We start from the raw sequence: 16174 nt of genomic DNA, 5'->3' as shown, positions 1-16174 counted from the left end.
CATTTTGCAAGGTCATTTGGACTTAAAAACCAGCATCCTTTAGAGCACCCCTGTTCTGAAAGAACTGTGTTTTAACCTTCTGATGCAAAACACCTCAAGGTTGGCATAAATTCAAAATCACACTTAGGTCCAGATCCAAATTTTGTGCTGTTCCTCAGTATGCTAAGCCAAGAACCCCTCTCCTAACATCTGTGGATATTGGGGTATTTGAAATCCAACTCCAAATTCCAACTTAAGCCATGGTCTAATGTAAACAAAGTTAATGGCTTGTCAGCATGGGGCTGTAAAACAATGTGGGTACTGTCATAATATTGATGTAAGGAAACTTGAAATATATAGCCATTTTTCTGAATATAACAGTGGCTTTTGCTCTTAGGGAAAAGTCATTAAATTAGTATGTCCAGGTTATGTAGCAGCCAGAGAAAATATACAATTTTGGCAGCCAAGAAATTACATGGAAAAGAAATTGTGCCTTGATCCATTGACCGTGGTGCCAAACAGTGACTGCCATTTAGTGTTGTATCACCTGGGTTTTGTACCCATGTGTCACAGCTCACAGGCAACTGTGGTTGTGTGGAAACAGGAGAAACATGTGTTTGACCTGCACCTCTTAAGGGATGACTGAAGCATGAGCCAGGCAGAGTTTAAAAGAGTAAAGAAAACAAAAAATTGATACTCTGCTGGAATATATAATCTATTTTTTGTTTGCACCAATGAGGACTTGTTGTCAGCAGTACATCATTAACTGATGATGAATCAAGGTCTGTTTTAAAGACTCAGGTGGAATTTCTCAGGTAATATAATACAAACTCAGAGTGTGGTTATTGTTGTTCATCTGAAATCTCAAACAAACATGGATATTCCTTGAGAATTACCTTCTAAAACATAAAATAATTTGAACTGACTTAATGATTCACAACTGCTGGAAAGTAAGCATAATTCACTTTGCAGTGATCTGTAGAAACTGTGCATATTTAAATATATCAGCCCATCTCTGTAATAAATTCTGAATTGATTTATGCCAGTATCCTTTTTTTCTCAAAATTACCATTCAATTCATAATACTGAAGTGCCAAAACATAATTTTATATTTATTAATCCTTATGCATCTTTATTGTGCATTTTTAATCTCCAGGAATTACTGCACAATATATTTTTGCTGTGAAACTGTGGCCAAAGAATTTTTTTCATGCACAGCAACAGCTACTCATTGTACAATGTGTGCTTGAACACATAATAATTTTGCTGAGTTTGTGTGAGGTGTGCTCTGAGACCATGCTGCTATTTTGATTTATACCAATAAATAATGTCGCTATCCTTGTCTGTGTTAAATTAAACTCAAAGTTGTACATGATGGGATGAGTTCAGATAAAGATTTGGACTGATTCTGGAGCTTTGGAGAGATAAAGCATTAATACTTTCCAAAACTTCAGCAATGATTTGAATTTGGGTAAGGGCCCATGTCTGATTATGTTTAAATATTTTGACATGCATGGTATTCTATTTTATGAGATAAAGAGATCATAAGAACTTCATTTGTGCTGTTAGTCTATACTATGGAAACAAATTATATGTTTCACCCATATTGAAGAAATTCAGGATGAAAGATCACAGAGCAAATCATGTTGATGTATAACACATACAAGAAATATTACAATTAAGAATTTACAGATGTGACTCAAGGATAGGCACTAATTACATGAGAAGTGATGTATTTAAACTCAAGCTTCCAAAGCAGTCACCAAGATGAGCTTTCAGCTTTCTAGGCTTGTGTTAGCAAATATTGTGGTAACATATCACCATGGTAGAAAACTGTGTTTTTAGTAAGGTTGAAAGGAGTGGTGGTAAAGGTTGAGCAGCTTTTCTCCATTACTCAAATCTGGGGCTGGACAGTCTATACTGACCCTATTTCTGCTGAACTGGGGCTCTCGGAAGCCTCAGGACTTGTTCAGTGTCACCAGCTGTTTTTCTCTGGATGCTTTACCCTGATGTGCAGATTGATTTTTGCCCTGACGCTTATTCAGCCAAGTACATAAGTGTCTAACCTGCCCTTTGGTTGCAGTCAGTTTTAAAGAAAATCCACAATACTTTAAATCCCTTGCAAAATTGTCCCATAGTGCTCCAAACCAAGCAGGTAGAAGTTCTGCAAGGTGAGGGAAAAGAAGGATTTAGCTAAGGCTACTTGTTTACCAGCATGCCAGAGGACACTGTGAGCAAAATCTGAAAAAAGAAAGTTGATTTCAATCATTTCCCATTGCTTTATGAGGCTTTATCCTGTTTATACACTGTCCTTTACCAGCAGATAGATAAGCACCTAGTCAAGAACTTGGACCAGAAGTGCAATGCCTTATAACATCTGGCATTTAGCTTTCTGGCAACTCACTTGTTGACCAAAGTGCTGAGTCTTTCAATTTAACACTCCATCTGATTTATTTCCCTAAAGGTGGCCACAGAGAAAATGTACTAAATATGACATGATGTTAATATTTTAGTTATTAAGTAAACATTCAATTTGATATTTTTTTTAAATCCATGATTGTATTATAAAAATTTTGTATGAAATCTTGACTAATATTTCATAGAGTCACAGAATGGTTGGGTTGGAAGGCACCTTACAGACCATTGAGTTCTAATCCCTGTTTTGGGCTGGGATACCATCTACCAGGTCAAGTTTCTCAGGGCCCCATCCAACCTGGTTTACAGAGTTTACTGTAAATATGGATTATCTCTGCATCACAGCTGGTGTTACCCATCAGAAAACACAGGAAATATCAGACTACACTAAATCTATTTCCTTCAGCTCTGCCTGCTGAATGTGTCCTATATTTGGATTCTTGAAAGGTTCCTGGAATTGCTTTCTTCTTTCTTACATTTTCCCTGCATTTCTCCTTTCTGATATTTCAAAACTGTCTTAAATCCACAGCACAAAAGGACAGATGTAACAATTGGCCTTGAAAAAGGCATTTATCTACTTACATGTAGGCAAGTACATCACCCAAAGCGACAAGGCTGAATTCTAACTCTAGCTGCTAAATTTTACTCTGCTTTTACAAATCATTAGTTTGTTGAAACATTGTTAATTGTCAGATATTCTAAAGTGTCATTATATCGTAACACATAAAGTTAGAGCACAGAATCATGTTTTATGTACAAGTCTTTAAAATTAATGAATTATGAATAAACTCCCTAATTGCACTGAAGTACAGATGGAAGCAATCTTCATGAAATTATAAATAATCACCATGCTGCTGATTGCAACAAGTGGAGCTTAAGCTTGCCAAGCAGTCTTAGAAGTTTAATTAAATGTACTAAAAAAGCAATTTGATGCTTTAAAAGCCAAGCTGTTGCATGGCACTGAAGCAAATCAAAACTTCAGTTAGGTTTGCAAACCAATCTTTGCTGCTGACCTTAGAAATGCCAACATTCCCAGTTTAGAAATTTTATGCTTTGCAAGTTCAGTGCCTTGAATAAATATAAGACTTGACTTTTGGAAATATTATTTAGGTGAAGACATGCAGATAAGCAAGAATGATTTTCAGACATCATAAATTCACATGCTTAACAAGACTAGTAATTTTATATAGTATTGAGAGAAGAGACCCTCTGTACAGTATGAAAGAATAAGATGTGCCAGATGTCATCAGGCAAGTTTAGAGTTTATGGAGTGTAGACAAATATAAAGGAGCTTATGTTTAAGGTTGTCCCTTGACCCTTTATGACCTTCTGGATCTGTGAATCTACACTCAGAATAACTAGAGCAAGAAGAAAATTTTGGCAGAATCTTGGCTCCATAACTCTCAGTGAACTATCAACCCTGCAGAGACATGTGTAACCTGGTATTTTGCTCCTGATAGACAATTTCTTCCTTAGTGTATTCTTCAAGTAGAGCAGCTGAGCAGTGCAAGGCAAATGTAGTTTTTGGCTCAGTAAGTAAAGCTCAGATCCCCAAAGGAATTTATCTTTATTCATTCTTGGATACTTGACTTGAAATGAAGCTGAAGTATAAACGCTGAAAAGTGCAATATGAATAAACTTTATTTCAATGCCTCCAAATCCCACACTTCCGTGGTGAATCTCTACTTGACTTCTGAGATCTGTTTCTGCTTCAGGTTTGTCTGGAAACAGTCCAAGCCTGAGAAGTTCAGATATTATTTCAGGTTTATTAGCATACATGTCTGGAGTATTTTCTAAAGGCTGGATATGGGTTTTTCTTCTAGTCTGGAAGGGCACAAATATTTTTGGTAGGTATTTATGTCTGTCCAGCAACTTCAAAGCATCTCAGATCAGGTGTCCTAGCTTGAATCAACCAAGCAAGTGAGCTGATGTCTTTGTGTTTGCTTTCTACCTAAACCTAATCAAGATTGAGACAAATAGCTGCATCCTCATTTGAGCTTTTGACTGGCTGCCTATGACCCATTAAAGTGCATCTAATGCACAGAAAGATGATGACTCTCACTAAATCCGAGACAAACCCTAATGTGCTGACATTGGATCAGTAAGTAATTGCAGAGGTGGCTTTTAGTGTAATGTACCACTCAGACCACTTGCACAGGAAGTGAGGAAACTGCTTTCTCTTCCTTCCTCAGGCAGTGGGGACCAGACCTATATTTCCTCATTCCCAGGGGTGTGAATGACAGCCAGAATTTATGTCAAGAGGGTTAATGGGGGAGGGCAGAGGCACCTCCTACCTCTCCAATGGGGAAATGGATACAAGATTTACTGTCCCCAAGAGTGAATTAGGAAAAAAGGAATAAGCTCTAACTGTGTAATATGATGGTTAGGGCTTCTTAAGAACCGAGTCACAGATTTTGTTTCCCCAGTTAAAGGCCTATTTTGTGTTTTTCAGTAAATCCTAATTGAATAAAATTAGAAGGCAAAGTTCCATGTTGTCAATTGAATGTCCCTATACAGCTTGTCAGTAGATTTTTTTTTACCCTTGGCTAATACTAAGCAGAAAGTGTAAAAATGTTTGTTTTTTTTTTTTTTTAATAATGTTGCTAATTCAGAAAAATAAAATATTCCAAAAGAGATTGCTCAGGGGGAAATTTACCACTCCTACAGTTATCTGAAAGGGGAGGTTGTAGCCATAAGGGAGTTGTTCTCTTCTCCCAGGTAACGAGTGACAGGTGAAGAGGAGATGGCCTGAAGTTGCTCCAGAAAATGCTTAGATTGGACATTAGGGAAAATTATTCATCTGCAGGGGTGGTCAAGCATTGGAACAGTCTTCCCAGGGATGTGGAGGAATTGCCATCTCTATATTTGTTCAAAAGGAGTGTGGATGTGGCACTTGGAGACATGGTTTAGTAGTGAATACAGCAGTGCTGGGTTAATGTCTGGATTTAATGATCTTTGAGCTACTTTCCAACCTTAAGGATTCCATGATTTTATACTTTTTCTTCTGAAAAAAATATGATGTCTGGATGTCTGAGAAATGGAACATGCAGATTAATTTGTTTTCAGGGAAATTGAGGATTGTGATGTATGCACAGGACTCCATCTTTAAAACTGCAGCATGCCTTTTTAGAGGAACATATAGAAATGGTTAAATTTGTCATTTGAAAAGACTATTGGTGTCTCTTGGTACTTCCCCAGTTCACTCCAAAGTAGTGATCTGCATTTACAGGGGCAACCTCTGGAGCACACCTTAGGTTTTTGTGCTGTGCATTAGATCTGTAACTGGATGTTGTACATCCAAAATGCTGCATGGTACAAAAAAAGTATTTTTTGTACCACACAACACAAAAAATAAACAGGAAAGCAAGAAAGTCACAACTGCTTTAAAAGTTCATATTTTCACATCTGCCTTGCAGGATATTTGGCAGTTTCTTTTCTCTTTAGAAGGGGCTACATAAAGAAAGTACAAAGTTCTTTTGATGTAAAAAATCTCTGTGGGATTTAATAATTTATATCAGAATTTACCAGCCCAGAGGAACCCATTTTTATATACTGGAGTAATTTTGCTTTGCTTTTGTCAGATCAGCTCTACTTGAAATAGAGACTTGCTATTAATGGAACTGAACTATATTTCAATGTCCCAGATACTTTGGTGGCTTTCATTCTACTATATTTCACTCTGATTCCAGTTCAGCAAAGATCTTAAACATGTTTCTAAATCTAATATTTTCAGTGGGACTGAAGACCATATGTAGATGTTTTATAAAAATTGGGTCTGCTTATAAACTCTTTATGATAATTTTAATGATAAATAATATGTTGAAACAGATCCTTTTTGTTTCATTTTCTTTAGTAACTTACTCTACTGATTGAATATGAAATAAGGCACAAGCATGAAGGCTGGAAGAAAAAAATCTTTTTATTTTCTTCTGCAGAGAGCAATGCTAACAGGAATCACACACATCTGACTCAACCAATATAGTAGATACCCTCATTTAAGATAGACATCTACATTTTATTTAATATTAGTGTGCAGAAATATGTGTGTACAGTTAATTTTGCTCCTTCCTAATAGAAATGCCTGAAACAACCCAAACTCCAGTACTCCAGAAGTGTCTGTTGCTCCTATCAGACTATGAAGAGGACATTCACAAAGGCATTTACACAGCAGATGTCTGAGCTTGATGCATGAGGTGACATTCATCCCATGGGACATTTAGACATTTAGAGTGGAGGGGAGAAAGCCTATCAGACCAAGGTCCTCCTCACGTCCCCTCTTCTCCCTGAGACTGGGCAGCATAGGCAAAGAGGAAAGGAACAAATGCAAGTACAAAAATGTCTTGATTTAGCAAATTTTCCAGTAATCAGTGGTTTTACAACTTCATGATCCAGACTTCATTCTGGCAAATCATATTTAGTAACACCAGTTGATTTATTCTCCATTCATTTGTTCCTTTTTACATCCATGTGTATTTTTACCTCCATGAAATCCTGTGGTTATGAGCGCTATAATGTAATTACATGTTGTGTGGAAAAAAATACTCTGCTCTGGTGTACAACTCACTCCTTAATGCTTTCATTATATGTCCGTTGGTCCTTTTGCTATGGGGTAGGGTGAATATTCACTCTGTTCATGTTCTGCACACAGTTTATGACTTAAAGCCCTCTGTCATTTCCCCCCATCAGTCATCTTTTTCCCAAGTCTAAGAATGCTAATGTATTTGCTATCTCCTCATATGGAAAACATTCAGATCTAGGCATTGGAGATGCAAACAGGGTTTTCAAAATCATAATTTAAATGGCTTTCGTATAAAGAAAGTAAACAATGACAGGGAAACTAGACTTCATTAGAACAAGTCCTCACCCTAACAGTGTGATATGCAATAAATCCCACACAAATATTGAATGCTTATTAATCATTGTGGAGTCCATTATATCAAATTTTGTGTGGTTATTGTGCATGAATTTATTTATAAAGCAAATTGAAGCTGGTTATTTTTTAGCTATTAGAAAAACAAAACCCTTCAGAAGAAAAAACCTGGACAAACTTGGTTACTTCTTTTATCTCCATTTTTATATATGAGACCCTTCAAGTTGGAATGAAGAGCATGCTGACTCTTCATGTCTGTATTAACAATTACAAATCAGGCAATATCTTATGCCCAATTGGTTGTCTCCATCATTATGTGAAGATTGTATTTTGACATGAATTGGTGGACTCGGTCCAATTCCTAATTGAAAAAGTCATTACCCCACAGTGACAGGACAGAACAAAGAATTGAACATGCATGAAGGTATTTCATCTCCCTTAAGATATTTTTGTGACTCTACAACCAGTGGTGTAGCCAAACTTGTGTTCTGGGTTTGTTCCTGCTGTTTATTACAAGTATTAGTTCACCCCCTAGAAGCTCCCATGAAAAATGGAGTCCCATTGCAAATAACATACTGATTTCCAACATATTTTATGCACACATCATTCAATAAGAAGCGTGTCTTCCAAAGCAAAACAAAACAATGTGTTTTGCATGATTCACTATGCTTTGCTGCAAGAAATACAAAATAATTGAGCAAGACTGCAGTAACTCTCCAATACTTTGTTACGGTTTTTAGCTGTACTCAGCAGAATAAAGTGACCCTGGTTCACAACTCCCAGACTGTATTTGCAAAGGTGAAATTGCACATTGAAAGGTTTTTGTAGAGGACATAACTCTGAAGTCTGACATTTTAAATCTATAAAGTTCATGAAAAAATGAATACCCTTTTCTCTGTGGTGCATGACGCATTTAAGTCACCACGATTTTGCTCTCAGTGGTTGTGCTGGAGGAATATATATTCACAAATTGTCACTCACATTCACCATTTGAATTTGTGTGGTGTTTAAAGCCCTGCACTTGTCAGCTGTATAAAGAGGGGAAGAACATCATTCCCTTCACTAAGGAATTCATGATACAGGCAATTGCTGGAAAGAAGCAGGTGAGGGTTCAGGTGAACAGGCTGACAGGCCAGCTGGGCTCTTCATGCACTGGCAAGAAAATCCCTGTCAGGAAATGCTTTAGCTTCACTTTGGTCTTCAGTGCTTTAGCAGAGCAGTATTCTGCTGAGCTGCTCTGTCTCATATTGGAGCAATCTTCACCCAGGCCTCTGCAGTCAGCAGGAGAGCAATTACCAGCTCCATGGCCATATAAAGGCCACAGGAGTAATCTGTGACAGATTTGATGACAGCAGGGGAAATACTCCTGAGAATTGTAATTGTAAGGGCTAACTGCAGACCCAGATAGCTCTCAGCTGATGATCAGGAATAGCCCCAGAGTCAATGGCTACTCAAGCTTCAAAGATAAGAACATGCTCTGATTTAAGAGCCTATTTCTGTGGGCAAGGCTGTGAACTCTTTAGTGCTGTTGAAGACATCCATCAGCCCTTTGACATTAGTGGGATTAATTCCTGGTTAGGAGGGCAGCAATCTAGCTCAGTGACACTGATAAATTTCTGCTTGTGTATTGTCATATTTTTTCAAGCATGCACAGGAAAAGAAACCCCAAACATGGGCAATGCCTGTTGCATAGAAATTCTCTCTACAAGGATGCATAGAATGGAACATGGTTCTAAGGATTTGCCTCTCCAGGATCACTGCCAGCTTATTTCTGTCCTGGCCCTAGTGCTGTTGTCTGGTGTTGTTCCCATGTATCAGTTTGTTACAAAGAACCATAATGGACTGGAAATATCTGTCTCTATCCTTAAGAAGGAAAATAGCTCGATGTATATTATAGAAAAGGTCACCTTTATGCATGTTGCATTTCCACCCTGATTAGTACACAAGGGTTGGCCTCTTTTGCTGTCCCAAGATGAGTGTGTCACAGCAAAATGAATGTATTCTCATGGCTAAACTTTTCACCTAGTTCAATCTGGGAGTGTTATGGACATCCCTTTGGGGACAGTGTAAAAATTGATCTCTGTGTTTTATAAGCTCTTCTGGAGTTCCACCTGGCACAGGGAGATGATCAAAGTATCCAAAGAATGGCCTGGGCTGAGAAGTCCAGCAATGGTCAGTCAAAGATTTGTCCAGTAGAAACCAGACTGTTTTCATGTCTCCTCTGAGATTAGATGGCAATAGTTAAGAGACAACAAAACTTGGGCTTAATTTAAACATACAGTAATCCTTTAGCTACTCTAGCCTCTTTCTCTGCAGTGCCACAAGGAGAGCAGTCACAACTCAGCAGTGAGACAGTCCTGGCTACCCATGATAAAGTCATTCAGAAAAACAGAATTCTAAACTGAAAAATTAACATTTTCAAGTTGGTTGCTGGAACACATCTTTTCAGTTCCAAATTTTTACATCCCTTCCACTCATAAGAAAATTTATAACTTTGTTGTCTGTTTGGCAGACTAGGAATACGAAAAAACAGACTTCCCACAATAATGCCTGTAATTGTGCAATTCATGGATTAAACGACTAATGCTCTGCAAAGAGGTAACAGGGGCTGGTCTAATTTCAGCACATTTTCTTCTCCAAATTTCAGAGTCGGTACTTCTGAAAGAAATGTGCAACTTTTTGCCTCTCACTACTATAACTAATACCCGTATTTTTTGCTTATGTGTTAGAGAGTGAGATAAGAGATTGTGGATCAGAAAAGCCAAATTTTCTGTGATTTGAGCTGAAGTCCATCACTGGAAACTACAACAGTTCATCCTGATTATGATGTGACCCAGAAGAAGGCCTAAGAAATAGCAACCAATGTGTTACTTCCATGTGGGGTTTGTACATACTCTGTGTATGGAATATAAGACGATAATGAAATGCATTCACATTTTCATATGCTATAAAATAAAGGCTGTCTTACTCTATAGCATTACACAAGCATGGTGTCATGAGATGAAGCAGAATATCTCCCAGGCCTGTTTCTTCAGTAATGCTTGTGTTTTGGTTCAGTCCCCAAGGTTTCTGGCTTATCAGATGCAGACAAAGTGAAAAGAAACAGTACCAGCGAAAACTGCTATAGATCCATACATCGCGTGATGCAGAGTGGAATGAGACTGAAATGTCTTCTTTAATAATGAATACTAAAGTCAACATTTATAATTGTAACAGGAGATACTGAGTTTTCTTTTCATTTGAAGGTCAAGAGTTAATGCCATATCTCAGCTAGGGAGCTTAGACATACAGTGCCCCATTTATTACCCTGCAGTGTGTCAGGCGGACGCCAGCAGACAGTGTCAGTATCTGGCACGGTTTCATGAGGAATGCAGTTTTCACAAAGACATGATCACTTCTGTATTAAAGTTTGATGATCTGATTTCTTAGGTAAACTGCAACTTCTCTAACAGTAGATGTTTTCTGGCTGAGACTTTTGCTGTGGATTACAACATACTTTTTGCCTTGTTTCCATTGTTCATTTTAGCTATGGAAAGGAGCAGAGTTGGATAATGCTGTCCTTTGTAGCATTTACTGAAGCAAGGCTCTTGTTTGTGTTCTGAACCCAACATATTCCAAGTCAATAAGGTAATAAGCCAAATCCAATTGTTCATCTCTATACTTGTGTGCATGTGTTTACAAGAAGATTGACATTTGACCATGAGTTTTTGCCAAACACAGACTTCAAGCATCAACACCAGTTGGAGAAATAAGCAGGGAAGTGTGCAGGGAGCCACATGCAGACTACTGTGTGTACAACACAAATCCTGGAGGTAAAAGCAGGACCTTAAATTAAACAATAGGCTCCTGTGCCTGTCCCTCCCTTTTTGCTTTCAGTACCATTGGCACAAAATCAGTGTTTTCATCCAGTACTAATGTGAAAATCTGAGTTTCCCAGTTTATGTTAAGTCTCAATTGACCAAGTCATCATTCTCATGCTCAGTGGTGAATATTGACTTGCATCTTTTGTTCTTTAATGTTTCCTGTTTGTTCCTGCAGAAGTAATGGATTAACAAGAATAATTTTTACTCAAATAGCTGTTACTCAAAATGCCTTTGAAATTATAAAAAACTCTTGCACAGAGGTAATTCCAGATAATTTTTTAACACACTGATGTAAGAAAACACAGAAAGAAGATCAAATCTCCACTTATGTATTGAAAACCACTGCTGAACATCTATTCAGCACATTCAGATGCTCAGCTGAGGTTGCTAAACACATACAAGTTTTGACACATCCTATTCAGAGACTTGAGATACCATCTGGAAGAGGTGAAAGAGTTTGAAAATTTACTATATGTACCTAATTTAAGACTTTTCAGAATTCTCTATTGACTGAACAAGGTACAGAAATTTGACATTAAAATCATTGAGGCATCTCAGTAGACATTTCAGTTTGTGGTAGCCTTCAGAGATTCTATGGTGACTAGAAACCTTTTCACCTGTTCATACTCTGAAGCATGAACCTTTTCTCTCCTCTAAGGTAAGGAAACAGAAACTGCACAGACAGCAGCTTGGTGAGGGTATCTGTTCTGTTGCGTGACTTCTGGTGGGGAGGAGACCACCCTCTTTTTTTTTTTGAGTGTCATAGAACACAGCTTGATTTCTGTGAGCTGGGGCCAAAATTTTCTTTCTTTTCTTTTTTTCTCTCCCTGCTCCCCTCCTTCCTTCCCCCCACATGGTGTCTGCTTTCAAGATTGCTTCAATAGCCAGCATTGTAACATCCAGAGATGGATTTCCACAAAATTAATTTCAGGGCTTGGATAGGAACTGATTATGAATCTTTGTAGTCCTACAGATGAAGTCATTAAGAAAGAACTCAGAGTGGAATGCAGCCAAGGTTCTTAGCAAGAGCATGGCAGTGATTTGCACAACAGAATATGGGAAGAGTAAGAAAAATGAAAGAACATAATCATTTCATATCACTCATTAGTTTCTCCAAACAATGAAAGAACACAGTGGCACATGTTAAATCAAAACAGGCCTCTAAAAAAAGTAGCAAAATTGCATGTGTGATCCAGCAGGATTTTGAGCTGAAAGATATTTGGATGAAAATCATAATTGTCACAAATTTATTTGAAATACATTCATAATATTGTAGTGATTTCAGTGGTATTTTTTAAAAAAATAATTTACAGTTTTTCATGTGCAGTAATTTAATACAGTAAATAGAATTATAAAAATTGCAACAGTGCAACAGTGGATACAAACAACTTAGAAGTTATATAATTCATTATATTATAAAATAGATTGATAATTTTCCATTATAGTTTTACTATAATGTTTGTCTTGACATTTTTTTCTTGAAAGGAGAGGAGAATAGGAATAGAAAAAGGAGAGTGATAAGATCCTCACTTAAACTAAGTTTTGCTTTATGAGCAGTTTTTTCTGGTGCTCAGTTAGCAACAATACCCACAGCATTCCCATTAACATCATTTATGCCATCACAGTTGTTACAAGATTAGATTTGTTCTAGAGACCTGTAGTTTATTTTTCAAATCACTACTTAATCTTCAGAAAAAGCCTTTATCAGTCACCAAAAACAAAACAAAAAACCACAAATAAACAAATGTATATGTCTAGGTTTTTAATTCCAAACACTTTCAGCTGAATGCAAAATATAGAAAATATTTGGACAAGACACGTTTAGGATAGATTCATTTTATTCCCTTTTTTTGTAACTCAGCTGTCCAGTGTGTAAGGCTGCCTCACAGAATCTGGAAAAGAAAGGCTCCGTTTCCTCCTGTATCTGATCTGTACTAGGAATTTCCAACACATCCCTGGAAAGAATTCTTCACTACTGAAAATGGGATGTCTTGAAGGATTCATGATCTGTAATTCCTGCAACCCTGAGGAAAACTAGTTCAGACATAAAAAATATCTGATAAACAGCTGAGACATTTCTTCCTTTGAAGCTGGTTCTATCTACAGATGAATGTGTTGTTTAAAGAAGTATTTATCCTTCTTTTCCACTAGTGCTCTGTCCATATGCCCCACGTTCTGGCTGTGTGACTCAAGTGGGTGACTATAATCCCCCTCTTGGATATTTAAGAATTTTCTTGTTGCTAGTAAGTAAGAAATGACACAGGCTCACCAGAAAGCTGATCAGCATAATATGTCCTGTATTTGGAATTTCTCCTTTATATAGATTGTTCTGATCCAGGTAGATTTGATTGGGCATTTAGTTAATACATTTCATCTGATTGGCTAATTAACAACACACCTTTCTTATAAACAATCTTTGAGAAAAACAAGAAAACAGAGAACAGGAAAACACCACCTGCAGGTTGTTTATGATAATAAACTGTCATAGTTTTCTCACTCTCTGACCAGGCTGTCACATCCACATTTTGTATAAAGTCAAACTGCTTCAAAAATAATAACGGGAGAGCATCAGGCATTATTTCATAGAATCATAGAGAGTTAAGGGGCTGGAATGGACTTCAAGGACTGCTTAGTCCCAACATGCCTGACCTAGGCAAGGATAGCTCCCTCCAGACCATGTTGCCCAAGGCCTTATCCAATCTGGTTTTTATTATCCATTTCTTTGCATTACCCATTTCTCATGAAAGGGTGTAATTTCAGTTGCAGGTTATAGCTACACATCCCAGTGGAGTGTTACCCAGAGAAATTATTTTTCTCAAAACCAAAAAGAGACATTACAACAGACTTATACCAAAGCCATCAGACTCTGCTTCTAAATTGGAGCAGCTTTATGCTGACTTCCTGGGCTGGCTTCAAGGCATGTCCTTTTGCTCAGGTGTCTGTGAATTACAGTCCCTATCAGAGTTGCTGAAATGGCCTTAGGTAAGTCACATAGAAATGGATTTACTTCTTGGTACAGCATTGATAGTGGTATCAATTCATGTGAACTGTAGGACTCCGAGATTTGGATTTCTGTGTTAATTTCCTATGCTTTATTTATATTCAGCGAAGAGAAACAGAAATTATTGTGGCCTAATTTATCTCATCTACTGAAATATTTCAGATGGATTGCTAAAATATTCCTTTTTCTGACCAGTTACTGTAAAGAGAGCATCTGCTCAGCAGCAAATGCTTATACTGTATTTAGGTGAGAAGAATCTCACCTTAGTTGTCTGTCAATTGCTTCACACTTCTTGCATACCAAGAACACAACTTTATACTGGTCCTGAGTGTCTGAATGCTCCAGGCAGAACTCACTGATGCACTGGGGACTGAATAGCACTGAGGGATTTTGTAGATGTGAAAGAGTTAAAATGACATTATGAGGTTGATATTAGGAGCTGATAAAGCAAAGAAAAAAAAAAAAGCAAATAAAAGAGCAGAATTGCAGAGAGAGAGAGAGAAAAGGTACATATGTGCTGACATGCCTATCCTGGCACAGTTTAGCTTAATCCACCCTACTTGCTTTTTTCACCCTATTCTTCAATCCTCCCTTCCAGGAACAGATTTAGGTATCTCTTTATCTCTGGGAGATTGTACTTCAGTTACCTTCACTTGTAACATATTCCATATGTCTCCTTCTCTGAGAGTAAAGCAACACTGCCCAAGTCCCTGTTTGCTCGTTCTTACCCAATATTTCAATTTAGTCCCTCAGTTTTCCCCTTTAAGTAGTAATAACAAAAACCTACCCTTTGAGGTTGCTTTATATTTTCACTCCCTTTCTTAATACCAAAAGTTTCAACTACACCATCTCCCAGATTTTCTTGCCCCTGGAGAATAGCACCAGTTCCCACAGATTTTTTTTCAAATTACATACACATATATATGTGTAAAAAACCCAGAACTGTTAATAAAAATTTAACATTTTCTCTTTTTATTTTTTTTTCTTTATCACATAGCAAGAACTTGGTCCTGAAAAAGTCTTTAATCAGGTGACTAATCCAATTAATCCAATATAGCAGACAACATCTAAGAGTTCCTAAATGCTAACTTGGAGGACAGAGAAGCAGAACATAGTCTAATTTCAGGTAGTCATAACACACATGGACTTCTCCAAGTCATGCCACCAGGAATAGGTGGAGCAGTATATTATAAGCAGAACCAGCAGAAAGGCGAAAGAAAAGGTCTGAAAAGCTCTGACATTTCTTATTGGAAGGACAATATGTTTTAAAAATTTTTCTGTTAGAGCTGGTGCTAATGGTAAAAAATCAGATTTTCTTATCTAGAGAAATATAGTGAAACAATAAAGCACTGAGGTGCCAGAGTAAGCCTTTTTTTTTTCTTTTACAAAGATAATATAACTGTTTTTATATACCTTCAAGGAGGATTAATGTTGAAGAGATAAAAATGGAAAAATGGAGAGGAAAAAGACACTTTTTACTGCCTGATTCTCTTCTGTCTTACATTGAGCTCTGGTTTACACTGGCAGCTGTCCAGTGGCTTGCTGCTGATTTATACCTTCATTTGTGAACTTCAAGCTCTGAGAACAGACTGCTGTTATAGTTAATACACTAGACACAGATTAAAACAATTTGACTCTAATTCTTGGGGTTGCCAAACTGTCCTAAAAAAAGAGCCCAAGAAAGATGTTTCTGAAAGCAGATTTATGATTTGGGAGCTTCCTAACCATTTTGCTAAGTTGCTTAGGTATTCTGATCAGTTTTCCTTGAAAAAGGGTTCTTGGCTGTATTCATGAAAATATTTATACGTCTGCATCCTGAGATACAAAAATGAAAATTTAATTTTTCCTGGACCACCTTTTCAACTGCTCATAAATTTGTGAGTACTGTAAGTCCATTTCCTTTTTTTAACATGGCATTTTAAAATCATCTTCAGGTCTCCCTAAGAATCTGCCTCAACTTCATTTGTACTCTCATCTCTCTCACATTCAAGTACCCACACAAAAGCCTCCTGCCCAATCCACTTGGTGTTGCTCAATGTACTTGGA

This window comes from Lonchura striata, chromosome 1A (assembly GCF_050655825.1).
Source record: "Lonchura striata isolate lonStrDom1 chromosome 1A, ASM5065582v1, whole genome shotgun sequence".
Lineage (NCBI taxonomy): Eukaryota > Metazoa > Chordata > Aves > Passeriformes > Estrildidae > Lonchura > Lonchura striata.
This window is presented reverse-complemented; position numbering follows the sequence as displayed.